General features: G+C 36.2%; 1 long non-coding RNA gene across 1 annotated transcript in view; it reads left to right on the forward strand.

Annotated features, from left to right (window-relative positions):
• LOC135328696 (uncharacterized) overlaps positions 1-14,998 on the forward strand; it is a 32,754-nt gene that overhangs the window by 11,753 nt on the left and 6,003 nt on the right. Inside the window, exons 3-4 of the long non-coding RNA XR_010389677.1 lie at positions 707-820; positions 2,083-2,150. This is a non-coding gene — a long non-coding RNA (uncharacterized LOC135328696). The remainder of the gene's footprint in view (positions 1-706; positions 821-2,082; positions 2,151-14,998) is intronic.

The following is a 14,998-nucleotide window of genomic DNA, read 5'->3' on the forward strand; positions in this document are numbered from 1 at the left end:
TATCTCTTTAAACCATCAGTATTTACATTTGGTTTGTCTCATGGTCCTTCACTGCTAATGTGTCACAATTTTTTTCCCCATGTGGGGGTGACAACTGGTCACTCTTCATTAGTAAAATGACAAGTCTCTTATCCAGGCTGTACTCACAGTAGGTTTTAGAAAGTTAAACTTCAAGAGATTAAATTCCCTCTGTGGTTATCCTACAGAACACACACTTCGACAGAAAATGCTTATACATTGTTGTTTTTCTTCTGCCAAGCCTGTTTTCCAAGACTAAGTACAGTTGAGATGAGATAAGAATATGACACTGAGAATTCTGTAGTGATACAGCTACATGTATGTTCAATCTTTAAAAACAGGAATGTAACAAGGAAAAATATTCCCATGAACAATATCAGTGACTTTGCTAACATGACAAGCATATGAAAGAAGTCTTCTAACATTATATTTTAGAGATTGCTCATGAAATCCGGTAAATTAAGTATTGTAGCCTAGTTCTGAAAAGCAGCATTATTAACAAGACTTTTGTGTTCTCACATGGAGGTCAGTGTCTTTCTGTTCCATTAAAATTAGCGAGAGTTGCAGATATTAAGCACTTAGAAACAAGGAACCTTTAGGACAGCATAAGTGAAATAAAAGTAAGCACATTGTTGAGTTAGGTGTCCCTGATTTCTTTTACATGGATGTGTTTCTTTTCCCTACTTAGGTGAAAATACAGAATTTGCTGCATGATGAACCATGTTCAGTTTGCCTTGAAACTTAGATTCTAGCTACCTGCCTCAATATCTGCTGAGACTGACAGCAGTGATAGTGCTTCTAGGTGAGTTTCCATCTATCTAAAATGCATAGGCTGCCCGAATCAGTGGCTGTAATCTCACTGAACACACCCTGTTCGAAAGCTTTTTCAAGGGGTGGAAAGACTATCGCTGATCTGCACATCTAAGCTCTTAATTTACAGGGGAACCACAGAAATCGTTGTTTCAATAGTCAGTGTTTTCAGTGTGGAAATGCAGTCCCTAGTCCTCTGAGGTTGTGGTTGTCTCCAGCTGAGCCTCCAAGAGAGCTCACAACTTGGGCACCCCCCAAGGAACCCTCCTTCCCTCCCTCCATGGCTGGCATGAGTCCTGGTAGACCTGGTTGAGCACACCTGGAGCCACAGTCTTGAGCAGTGGCTATGTGCTTTGTTCCGGGAAGTGCCTGGAGTTTCAGGGGACTGAAGCCCAGGTCACTTTGTCAAACAAAAGACCAAGCAGTTAGTTTTTGGGGCCAGGTGAGAAATAGCTTGTGTGTGGCTGTGGCACATGCAGCTGTTTCCGTGGAAGCCAAGCGGTGGCATATGCAGGTGGCATCAACTGTGAACTTCACACCAGCACAGCTTTAGCACCTCTTCTCATAAATCCGACTTTGGCGTCCTTGTCACCACACCCTATGCCGCTGGCATACTTACGATTCTGTTAACTGAACAGAAAGCTAGTAATAAGTGAAGAGCCAACACCAGAGAGCTCAACCAACCCCATGGGCAACCTGGAGCACATAGGTGGTTATATCACCTGCACTAAAGGCCATGGCATAACTCCCCCTCACCTTTGCAAATGTTCTCCAGATAAATTCATCTGGCTTACTGCTCTCTTTCCTAATAGTCCTTCACATCTGAACTACGGACCACAGTTCTGGAGGCCACAGACCTCTCCTGGCTTCTCTCTCCTTGTCCAGATGTAAATCTATCCTGCAACCAAAATGATAGCACCCCTTTCTCATAAGGGACAAGCTAGCTCATGTCACTGCCACATGCATGCATATTGGATCATGCAATCAGTGTTTTCTCTGAATGTTAGATTATGGGGCTAGACAAATACCAACTGTGAGATGGGTAGTTCATGAATTTTGGTGAGATCATAAGAGGAATAGCTGGGCATGAAACTGTTCTGTTGCCCACCTGATGTAATATTTTGGACACCACTGACCTAGAATATGGTCAGTTAAATTGAGAGGACCTGTGTTCCTGCCCCGACTGCTATGGAGATGCAGGTTTGTGGTGTGTTGTTTCTGTAGAGGTCATATACCAGTGCTGTCTACTTTCAGGTGGCTTTCTGGGGAACCGGCTGTAGCATAACCTGGCTTGACCACTGTACCGTGACTCAGCCTGGCAGGTAAGAGTTGCAACCTGGCACTGAAGCCATACCCTTTTGGCTCTGCAGTTACCAGTGCACCAGCTAGTTATTTACAGGGCTAGTTTGAGTTTGCCTATAGTATATTGCAGTGACTGCAGTGTAAGCTTTGGCCAAGGCAATGAGCCACTCCTGCAAATTTTATTCTTCTTAAATGACTCTCATCAGAAAGGGGGTGTTTGAGCCTAGAAGAAGGATATGTATGGAAGAAAAACACCACATCTGTCCAATGGGACCACTTGGAATGAGGATTAGTCATAAAACTTAACAAATGCTGGAGACATTTACAACTTTCTGCAAATGTAATAGCACCTATACCAAATACTTATATTAAATTGCAAATTTTATGTACCATAATGCTATGCACAATAAATTAGCAATGCCTATATCAATCTCAATGCGAATGTGAAGACACACCAGAAAAATCATGTTTATTGTTAAGGATAAATAAAGTAAAACACTTTATTGCTCAGTGACAAAAGATTATAAAATACCTTACAATAATAGAGCACATGCCACAGTCCACAGGAACAAAAGGATTGTCTGATTATAGAAAAGACCTAAAATTCAAGATGGAAGAAAAAGATTAGGTTTGAAGGTATTATTTGGCATTAAATCTTAACTTATTCCAATGAGAATGCAATAAAAACTTTAAGAAAATCAATTCCTAGATCAAAAATAAAAGTTCCTTTTGAAGGTCAGTACTGTTATAGTGAATATCAGTAGCTAATTTTGAAGGAAAATGTAAGGTTTAGGTTTCTACAGGCATTCAAGTTGCTACTGGAAGAAATGAGATAATACGCAAGGTACCTTACAATCATTTAGATCCATTATGCTGATGGATCACAAAGGGTTTTACAAAATGTAAGAAAAAATCCTTTAGATTTGGCTGTGCTGTCTTTAGACAGTGTGACTATGCAAGAGAATATGTATAGTGAAGATGGTTGTATCAAAGCCTGCCAAATGTACGTCTCTGGCACTCAGCATCTCTATCAGTGATTTGGCCTTGGACAAGCATTTTGTTGCTCAAGCTTTCATCTCTAAAATGAGACATCACAAACCCAAATATTCATGCTTAAGAAAGAACCTCAGTGGAGAGCAGAATACCTCTTACTATGTTTTGTAACACTTTAGGTGCAAGGAGGCTGCAGGCTTGTCTGCAGTTTCTAGGCACTTGGACAAATTTTTGCAGTTTTTTACACATATTGAACTTAATTACATCATTGTGGCCTGTAGATGTAATCCAAAGATATCTGTATCTGCATCTATCTGTATATAAGCACATTCTTTTAACTATTGGAGAAAAAAAGGCAGTTTTGCCCTGAAACTGAATATTAAATTTTTATAACACAAATAGAAGACATCTGGATACCTTTCTTCTCTTGAGCAGAGTTTCTAATGGCACAGATGTGAGTAAATATGGGTATAATTAATTTTCATAACCTTTTAAACATGTAGTAATTTTCTACTAAAAGAATGGAAACAGGAAAATTGTACTTTAGAAACTTACATAATTCAATACTGTAAAGATTAACCAACCTTGAAATAGTATAATAAATAGGAGATGAGAGATGTTCAGGATACAAATGCATGACCTTTGGAAAAAATAAATAAACAAAACACATGACTGTAGTTTGTAGTTGATTGTGGATAGGTTTTCATTGGAGTAGAATATTTGATTCAATAAAGTGTCATTCAGCAAACTATTCCTTTTCAAGCAAGGCACACAAATATTTGCCTAACTTGTTTAAATCCTACTGAGTTCAATTCCATGCTGAATCAGGTATTGGGGAAAAGTATGTTTAAAAGTAAGGGATAAATTTCAGCCATCTGATCTTCTCTGTAATACCTTACTTTCTACTTTTGCTACTCTCTTAAATCCCTCCCCAGTCTCTAGCTGTTATTACTTAAATGTCACTTCTTTTTTATACATAAACATTATTCTCTGAAACAAGTATAGTGGCCTTTAGTTATATCCAGAACCCCTTTATGTTATGTCCCCCAGAGCCCCTCTTAAAGGGTTAGAACGCTTTGTGCCCCCAGAGAGGAAAGAGATAAGCCAATTCAAGCAGGTCCTTGGGAATTAAAGCAAAGCAGGGATGACCCTGGCATCCAACAGGTCAACAAAGCAGAGATGATATCACAGATGTGGACCAGGTAATAGCAGTTCTGGTTTAGATAGATCAGCTAGTTAGATGCAAGTCAAATTGATACCAATAGAGCTAACTGGATTTATAGACTATTTATAGACTATAGAGGGAGGAGAGCTGTGGGAGATTTAAGATTCCTGGACCCTCAGACAGGACAGTTATCCTGTGAAACAGCACATGTGGCTTTTGTCCTGGTGCACTTCCATGCAAGAAAAAACAATGACTGTCTAAGCTTTATTTTTATTTCCAAGAAACCTAGTCTCAAAACACTCTTTTATTTCTGTATGTAGGTTCCTATCACTTTCACTGTCATCTAGCAATTGGGTTATGTATTAAAATACTGGCAACCTTGGGAAAAATGTAACAACCTAAGCTACTTATCTGTCTTCATAAAATAATCATGATTGGTGATTAGACTGTATTAGATCTGGACTTTGTCCTCAGAGATAGTTCACTCTTTGGTGATTGGCTACCTTCTGGAGACTGCATAATTTGTATAAGATAAATGCTAAAGCACTTGGGAAACCTTTCCATAGCAGTCTAGCTTTCCTGGAAAAAGCACTAAAAAGTAATGATTGTTTAAAGGGAAGGATAAAAAAAAGGAGGGCGGGAAAGTGGTGAGGATGCAAAGTTAAAACAATCATTTTAGTTGAGAAAATTAAGACTTCTTGTAAAGTTTATTTTTTTAAATTGGGATAGTATATAAATAGTTATAACTAAAGTACTTCATAATTATGATCCAGAAAACTACAGCTGCCTACCTGACAAATTGGTACCAGAGAAGCTGTGTTAAGGTGTCAGAAAATTTTCCTCATGTTTCCCTTCACCAAAGGACTAAAATTTCCACAAACTTTCATGGATTAAGAAAGAAAGGCCTCTTGTAGGTTAATAACTGATCAAAAAAAAAGAAGAAACCAGAAAAGTAGGATTAGTGGGTCTTTCAGTTCTTACCACAATAAAGTGAAGGAGAAAAAAAGGTTTGAAACTTGAGCTGAAGATATTCCAATAACAAAAGCTCATGAATTTGCAGCAACTACTCTAACCAATTTAGGAATAAAACTTCTGAGGCTTTATTGTAATGTGTTGCAAGTTCTCCTTACCTGAAAGTGGAATCACCACAGCACAGGCTTTTATGATAAAGGAGGCCGAATAATGAGAAAATGGAGAGTTGTCATCTGATCATGAAGATCCCTCCCCTTTGAACATAAAACACATAAAATATCTGAAATATTAATATAATTGTACAAGGTTCTGAAAATCACAATGAAAATATTTTATGAGTATCCTTAGTGTGCCTGTGACCTATAAAGATCATTAATTTGAAGCCTAATATCCTACCTGATACAGTACAACTTCCAAAACCTGGTTTGGCAGGCTTGTATTATAAATATAACATTGTTAATAATGTAAAACATAATAGAATGCCACAAAGCATTATAGAAAACAGGAGAAGGAGATAATTATTAGTATTATAATATGCCAGTAAGAGATCAAAGAATATAAATGTTATATGGACAAATAAAAGTCTGATGATCCAGTAATTAGATTACACCATTGGAAAAAAATAGATGCAATTCTTATAGTTTTTGTCTTTAGTACAAAAAAAAAAAAAAAAGAAAAGAAAAGAAAAAAGAAAAAAGGCAGTGTAGAAAATTAGAGACTCAGTGCAGTAGATTTTTCTCACTTAAAAATATAATTTAAATGATTAGAAAGCACTGCAATTTTTTTCAGATCAAGGATACTTGATTATCCTTATCATCTGTACTTTTTCTGAATCCCTGCCTGATATACCTCCTTATCACTTAACTAGCTAATCAATCACTAGACTTTTCTCTACATTTTAAGCACTGCAGAAGAGTGTCTTTCTAGAGTAGGAAAGGTGGCAATGTGTTGCCCTTACTCTGAGTCGCCTCTGTTCACTTTATCATCTACATCCCAAAGCTTAAAATAAAGCGATTATATATGAGAATTCAACAGTGCCTTTAAGGATTGCACGAGTAATATTTATTAAATGTTCACTTTATTAGGATTAAGATAGCCTGTAGTTGTAGAAATCTTCTGGAGAAAAAGTAATTAAAAAGAATGAGCTGAACATGATATTTTACAGTAGTCTGTGCAGGCGAGGCATGCCTCTAGTGGATGAGGGCTTTGCTTGTATGAGTGTGAGAGAGAAGCATGGAAATCCTTACACAACACACTTCTGAGAAACCAAGCATGCCTGGGCATTGCCTGCCAATACATTATTATACTGTTGAGCAAGACACAGGGCTGTGACATCAAGTATCTCAAAAGGCATTAACGACTCTTCATTTTTCAACATCCTCATCCACTTACTTTTCTTTTTTCTGCTTCATGGATCAGAAACACATTTTAAAGCACAATAGGCCAAATGGCACGCTACCCTCCCTCTTCCTTCTACCCGCTCAAGTTAACAAAGCTTGTGTCTTGCATATTTTAGAGAGAAAAGATGACAATACAGGAAGAAAACAATATGGTGAAGCCATGGAGACTCATTAGAAGGATGCATGATCTCAGCATTGGCTGAGAATTTATGAAATCTGGCTTTTCCTCAAAGTTCACCTAAGAGATTGGGTAGATCATGTAATTTCTTTTTGTTCTTCTGTTCTTCATCTTTTGAAAATGACATCTATTCTGTTCTTCATCTATTTTAAAATGAAATGGTCGTTGTGATTGGCTTTCATTGGCAAAAATATTGCTGCTTTCTTTAGATTTCTGCTGACGTGCAGGGAAACTGACTGATTTGCTTAGATTCCACAATATACAAAAAAGGAATGGAACTTTCCCTTTACAGAAAGGATTTTTATTGCTAAATGGTTACCCTAGTACTACAGCAATATTTGAATATGGAGAAGATCATTTACTGGTGCTGAAATAGCATTGCTGGAAATTTTGCATGAGGACAATGAGGGTCCTAGTTATAAATGCAGGGTTGGCTAAAGGCTGCAAGTTGATCAGAGCAAGTTGGTCTGAAAATCCACATGTGCTTTCAAAAGGGTATGAAGTAAAAAGTACTTGGCATGTTTCTTAAGAAGCTGTATGTCTTTCCTATCTCAGTACATACTTGTGACTTTTAAGTTATGAAAACTCTATCAGAACAAGGCCAAAAATACCCACACTCTATTCTGCTTATATCCTCCATTTCATAGACCCTGGTTGTGAACTTTGTGATACTGACCTTTGTAAAATGTTCTGTGAAATTACCTGAATGAAATCTCTATGAATGACTATTTCTATATGCTCCTTAAGAAAACCTCTTAACTTTTCGTTTTGTAGCTACTGCTGGTTATGAGCAAGAGTATCTGAGAGAACAGAAAATTTCACACTTTTGCATGACTTTTAGAATGGTACAAAGAACTAGGTATTTTTAATATGGAACTCTTAAACTTGTTTGTGTTTACATTCACATGCATGCTCAAAGAGTATTTGATGTCACTAAAAAAAAAAAAAAAGTACTACGAAATTGAGGTGGTACCAGAGGTTGTTAGAACAGACAGGTTAGCAGATATAGACTTTTTTCCTCTGTTTGGGCACAACACTTGGCATAGCAGAGCCCTTGCCTCTCTTTCTGTGATAGCAAACTAAATACTATTGGTGTTACAGCAACATCTGTAAGCCCCAGTGGAAAGGATGAAACATTTTACTATACATGATACAAATACCTGTCGAGAAATAATCCAGGTTTGGAAGAGTGTAGAATCTAAACAAACAAAACTGGCCAGGTGGGAAGGGAGAGACAGCAACACAGGTAGAGAAATATCTAGTGTCTTGACCAAAGTCACCAATAAAATCACTATCTGACAGTAGATCCCTCTTCAATGGACAGTGTTTCTTCCCCCAGTGGTGCTGGAATAAAGCGACACAAACTCTTTCCTTGCAACACATGCAGGATATTCCAATCTGACTCAAGCAAACAGCTGCAAAAAAATTAGTAGTGGCAAATGCGTGCTCAGCGGTCTCTATATGAAGGCTGAGTAGACGTTCAGGCTTTCGGGGAACTGCGATGGTTATCAAAGCATGCATCTCCTTGGCCATTAGCAACAGAAGGACCAACCTTAGATAAGATAGCAGATATGTTTCTTTCTCGCATATTGTTTTTGAAACTGATTTCTGCAGATTGTAGGCTTGGCTAACTGACAGGGGAAAATTATGCATGGTTTGGTATTTCAACAGACATGTGATTTGATATGCTTTAGAGTCTGGTTTAGTTTCCTCATAGGGCTGTGCCCCACGGCTAAGACAACTACTTCTTTTAAGCATTCCTACCTCTTGTCCTTATTTTTAAAGCTGGTAAGCTGGTTTGAAGTGTTTTCCTCTCCTCTTGTCAAAATTTCTTCATGTTAGAAGAGTGATTTTCAAAATTAGATTCCTTTTTTTTTCAGAGAAAAAGTGGATTGAGAGTGATGTAAATTTCTTTAGACATTACAGGACCTTTCCTAGACCCACTGCCTATTTGTTTCTCAACTGATGTCTTAAATATTTTTACTATATGTAACTATTTCATAAAAGTAGACCTACTCGGGTGTTCTTCACTGTAAAGGTATAGAGCTTTGAAGTTTATAGAGGACAGATGAGAAAGGTTCTCTGTAGAGATTTATCTCTGTAAGAAATAAAGCTCTATATACAGTTTCAGCAAGATCAGATCCCCATCATCAAAAGAGAAGAGAGCGTCTTGGCTGCTCTTTGGTAAGTGCTAATTAAGAAAGGATTCTAGTCCCTCAGATAGATCAGTGCTGAGCTACTCCAATGACATTGATTGTGCATTTGTAATCAAGACTCAAAGGCTGCCATAGGATTAGATACAAAATCAAAAGTATTATTGAAAAAGAAAATCTGCTGAATCTAGCAACTATAAAAAGCTCTAATCTACAGCATATAAATTTAACAAAGACTTAAAGGACAACAGAATAAGAAAGAAATCAAGATATCTTTAAGAGCTTTGAAAAGGTGTATGTGTCCGCATTCAGACAACATACATATTTTTATAGGTTCATACACTGTATATATATGCCATTATGACATATTAGTTACAATTTCTGATCTTCTGACATTTTCCATTTTCATTTCAGCCTCTGCTTTTCACCATTACTGATCTCTGTATTCAAAAATATGCATGTATCTTTTGTGCTATTTTGAAATGCTTCTGTTCCTCCTTTATATCTGATTATAGCATAATGACCACAAAAATTACCTAATGGTGAGAATGAACACCAGTTGGAGATGGATTTACATTTTTGATTTCTGCAAAACCTTTTCTTGGCAAATGTTATTTATTTCAAAATCTGTCCAGCCAATACCTTCTCCATTTTATTTTTTGTTCTGTTTAATATTTTTAGATCCAAATTCTGCAAATGAATATATTTATGGTTAGATTTAATTAGTGGGATTCCCCACATGCTTGGCTTTAAACACATGTTAAGGTTTCCTGGAGGAAGGCTTTTAATTGTTATCTTTTCAAGAGTATTACTTCCTCCTTTATGCTTGTGATAAGGATTACAAATAATTATTATTTACTTTTTTCTCCATATGTTGAAATTGTCACTTAGGATGTATATGGAAAAGATGTCTTACACTTCTTATTCTAGCATTAGAGCATTCTAACATCTCTTACATTCTTTCAGGTGCTGCTATTTCCATTTAATTCCAGAAAATTGCTAATCATGAAACAAACATTCTCATCCCCACACTATAAATATCCAAGGGAACGTTTTCTATAATAACTTCAGTTTTTACAACCTCAGACTGGAAGCTTAAATAATTATGGGTGAAAGATTCCTTTTTTTTTGTTTTTTGTTTTTTGTTTTTTTTTGTGGAAAGAATTTAATCCATATGCTCTTTCAAATAAGTGTTAAATCTATCTAAATGATATGAGATACATATGCAAGTCATCATGAATGCAGTGCTATGCCCACTGAAATGGGGTCACTGGTTATGACTGAACTGAAAATGTGCTTTATGGGGTAATTTCTGTGCTCACTAACATTGTGCAATCTAGTTTGCATACACTTGCATGATTTGATCTGAGGGTACAATTTTCCTCCAAGTTTCCTTTCATAAATAGTTGCAAAATTTGTGGCCACAGCCACCTCACACTGGCTACAGACTGGACCTCTTGACTTGCAGAAGTTAGAGATGGAAAAGATCTATTATGTCCTTTACTCCATTCCTCTGCTCATGTGAAATTGTTCTGTGCAATCTTTTTGAGAAGATACTGCAAAGTATAATCCTGTCTAGGAAGGGGGATGGACAGATGACCTAATAGGTCTTTCCCATCTAAAATATCTCTCATGCTATGACTAACTTCACTGGCCTTTTTATCTCCCACTTATAAAATTCAAGGACCAGACATCTTCATGGTAACTGGTCATGACATAGGCTCTTACTGCTGCAGTTGTCGGTCTCTCTCTCAAGCTTCCTCCCCACTGTAAGCTGTCATGCATAAATTTCTTTTTGCCATGATATGTTCAAGCCTCTATGTATTGTAGGTGCATGGTGAAGTGTGACTTGTATTGCTGGGCTGATGTATTTTGCTAGTTATAGCTGCTTCTGTTTGACAAAGAGTTCCTTTTTACTTTTGCTATCACATACTGTAAGAGCTGTAGAAAGCAAAGCATGATAACTTTTATCCTGAAACATACAGATAACATCAATGAAAGGATGTTAAGTCATCTACATAATTAAATAGCAATTGGCCTTAGCCATTACTCATTATGGTGTAGCTTTTTGTCATTCTGTTTGATGCTAAAGGTTGTTCAGCTCCTTGTAATTGATAGAGAGGTTTAATCTGCAGTGGTTTCATTGTAATGAGCAAAGCAATGAAATGATTTTGATTTAAATAAGGCTAAAAGACCCTTTTTTGGGTGTAGGCATGGGGACAATGCTTGGGGTTCCTCAAATCCCCCAGGTATAGAAAGAAGCTTTTCTTTTATATTAGTTGATTTTCATAAAGGGCTAGTTGAGGAAAGATTGCTTTTGCTTCAGATGTAAAAATGCAGACCTATTCACAACAATTGAATCACACTGTGGCTATTGGAATAACGTGTTTCTAATCTGGGGGCTCAGAATAGCAAAAGGGTAGAAAAACACACTGAATTTCTTGCCAGAAATGATTCAGGCAAAGAGTCGTCTTTACTTCTAATGATCCTAAAATCTCTAATGAGGCATCTAAAATTTGTAAAACACAATGGATGCATTTGAATAGCATTAAATGAAATTATATCATGCAATCAGAGTTTGAGGAATTCTAAGCAATATTCATAGATCATCAGCTTTGAGAAAAAGTCTGCAAGAGAGCTTTGAAGATGACTTTTGTTTTAATTTTATAATATCTCTAGCATATTAATGACCATGGCTGGAAATGCTGTTATAATTCACATTATCTTAGCTAGGTCAGCAGAAGATAAAATGTCCAGATGACTGTACTGAAGAGTTTTGATTCATTGTCTTTGAACAAATATTTCTGTCATGATTTAGTATTTTGTTTAAACATCAAGTCTTTTACAGAGAAAAAATCAAAACAACAATGCATTCATATTAAGAAGTAGAGAACAACATCAACATGAAATTCTTCATCAACACAGGATGGAGAAAACATCCTTGTCATTTCATACATTACCTAAAGGTGTGCTTTAATCTGATTTTCAGATAATACTTTGATCCTAAGATAATCGCAATCACAAGGAAGGCAACACAATCATTGTCAAACAGAACTTTGTTCTTTTTGATGTCACAAAGTAATTAGTAGTGACTGAATTTCCATTCCCCAAGAAAATTCTGCTCTTTCAAAGTTTAGTTTTATTCCAGTCAGGACACGATATTTATATTTTTTTTCTCAAAAGGAATATTATGATATATTTTATTTCAGCTCCCTCCAAAAATTAGTTTTAACTCCTACAGTATGCTGCAGGATGATAAAAGAGTATATTTGAAACAAAACATTTCAAAAATTTCCTACATAAATTTTTAATTAAATTGATATGTTCCCATGAAAAATTTTGATTTGACAATATCCTCATTATTTAATGTACCCCCAAAAGTTCTAATCATCAATTTAACTTTTGTTTAAAATAAAGCTAATCTCTGCTCCTAAAAATTAGTTCTAATCTCTGCTTCTAATAAATGAGGAGTTTTAGCATGGGATTCTGTAGAATCACTGGGAACTGTATCCATCTTCTAGACATAGTGTTGCATAGTCCTATCTTGCTCTGACAGAATTTCTATTTTTATACAATATGCACTTTCTTTTCTATGTATCAAAAATATAAGTAAATGTAATATACTGACATGCCAATAAGTTATTTACCTCGTTTTTAGCAGTTAATGTTATAGGTATAAGCTTCCACTTTGCAAACAGTGATCCACTACTGTTACTCCACCAAAGGCTGGATGACCACGTGTCTGGACTATCCCACAGCTGCTAATTTGTGAGTTAAAAAATCAGATTAAAACAACTTATAATATTTTTCCAGAATTCCTTCAGAATTTACATTAATCATTGTGTGATCATCTGAGACAGGAAAACATATAGATGCCCCTTTTACCAGGTTGTCACAGTGAGAAAGCTTTTAACTCCTGTTTAAAGCAATATGAAAGATATTTTCAGGATCATAAGAGATAGACATGACATATTAGATAGCCAAGTCCATGCTCCTGCCAGTTCAAGATAGTCCTACTAATCAGATATTAAACTGTTATTATAATTGACCCTAGGAGATAACTTAGCCTGTAAAATTTCCTTTAGAAGGTCATGAATAGCCTATGGGGACTCAGTTAACCCAAGGACCTCACAAATCCCTAGCATTCTACCTTTTTTCTCTCTTAGCTGTATTATTCTACAAAACAGGGTCTTTTGAGTTGGACCCTTATGTAGCAATCCTGGCCAAGAGCAATACTTAATCACTGTGGTCCTTGTAAGGTGGAGAGCATGGCAATACGTCCATGTGACTAAAACCTCAAAACTAATAGACTGTTACCCGACTGTTGCCCCAACTGAAGAAATTGGGGAGAAGAGGGGAATAAGATTACATACACTTCTGAAGGTATATCTGAATAATGTGGCAAGCATTGCAGTGACATGGAGTTTCTCCAACAAACTGCATTACTTCAACCAGCAGGAGAACTAAAAATAAGTATTTTATTCAATTTTAGGTAGGTCTTTGGCAGGGGGGAGGGGGACTCAATAACATTTCAAGGTTCCTTCTTCATCTCTACCGCCTTTCATATAAGTCTTCAGTAGTATGAAGGGAAACAAGGCACAAACTAGCATTTTTTTAAAAATAACCAGTAGGAAAGGGGGAAATGGAGGAAGGAAGCTGTGAGTAAAGGTCTAGAGACAGCAACTTGTCCACGGACCACAGCAGAGGCAACTCTCTAGGATTTTGAATGAAAGACATATGTAGTTCACATGACAGTCCCAGAGCAATCCCCTTTGTTTCTATTACATGTGTAATTCCTTTTTCTAAAATGCATTAATGTGATTCTTACTTAAAATATTTTTTACTGTAAGCCTCTCTTAATTTTAAAAATCCACAAAAGATATAAAAGTGAGGTGTAAGAGAAGTGTCAAAGAGAGATTGCTCTAATAAGACATTCACGGGTGATTTGATTTCCCCTGCTGTAGCAGTAAGCCAGTAGATAAAATCATATTTTAGAGTCTCCTAAAATTTTAGAACTGTTCATGAGCAGTATTGATGACATTGCTACTGTAGTTAGGTGGTATGTCCTTTAATTTTTCAGTGAAGAAAAATTGTTGTTACTGTTTCAACTAGAATACTAAAAAAGACACATATGTTAATAGAAGAAATTGAATTTAAGTACCATCAAACAGAACATTAATATTGTTACTGAGGCTGCTGCAATTTTAAATGAGAGTAGTGATTAATCCAAACTGAAGTTCCAATTCTGAATGCTTCTGAACAATTGAGTCGCTGAAACTGAAATCTGCTTTTAGATCCAAGTAATTTGAAAACTCTTTCTCTCTTTAAATAGGCCCAAAATTGCTGAAGTAGATAGTATTTTGCCATGGCACATATGCATTGCCTATAAATGCTGTGTTGTAGAGTTATTTACCTTTTTGATCTCATATACCTACATAATACCTAGCTAAATACATGAGAGGAGTCCAGAGGCTTCCGCCTTGAATTATTGTGTAGGAACACTAATAAACATAAGCTCACTGTTCATAAAAAAGGCTTTTGAGAATGCTTTGCAAAGGTTTATTAAATTAACTAAAATTAAATTACTTAGCTTTTTTTTCAAGTAACCTCTGCTTCTTACAGTGATGTTTTTATTTCCAAAGAGATTCTGAAGCTCTTCAAAAGCATTACAAATACAGAAATTCTAGTACCACTTAAATATAGCCAGCTGCATGACAGCTGTTAAACAACAGTATGTTATAGCTGTAAGAGAAGAAATAATGGTACAAAAAACTTGTCAACAGACAGGCTCCAATTAGTGGACACTGGAATTTGTCCAGGACGTTAATGTCTACGTCTCTTCCATTATACAGTATGTCCTGGGATCTTTAAGATCACAAGTGCTGAGAACCTTGTTTTATGACTTACTTAAAATACATATATGCAACAGACCAGACCAAATACTATTTTTTGCATATACTCATTGTCAATTGTTTCAGTTTTTTATCAAATAATTTATTTGGTGAAT

Source organism: Dromaius novaehollandiae, chromosome 1 (assembly GCF_036370855.1).
Source record: "Dromaius novaehollandiae isolate bDroNov1 chromosome 1, bDroNov1.hap1, whole genome shotgun sequence".
Taxonomy (NCBI): Eukaryota; Metazoa; Chordata; class Aves; order Casuariiformes; family Dromaiidae; genus Dromaius; species Dromaius novaehollandiae.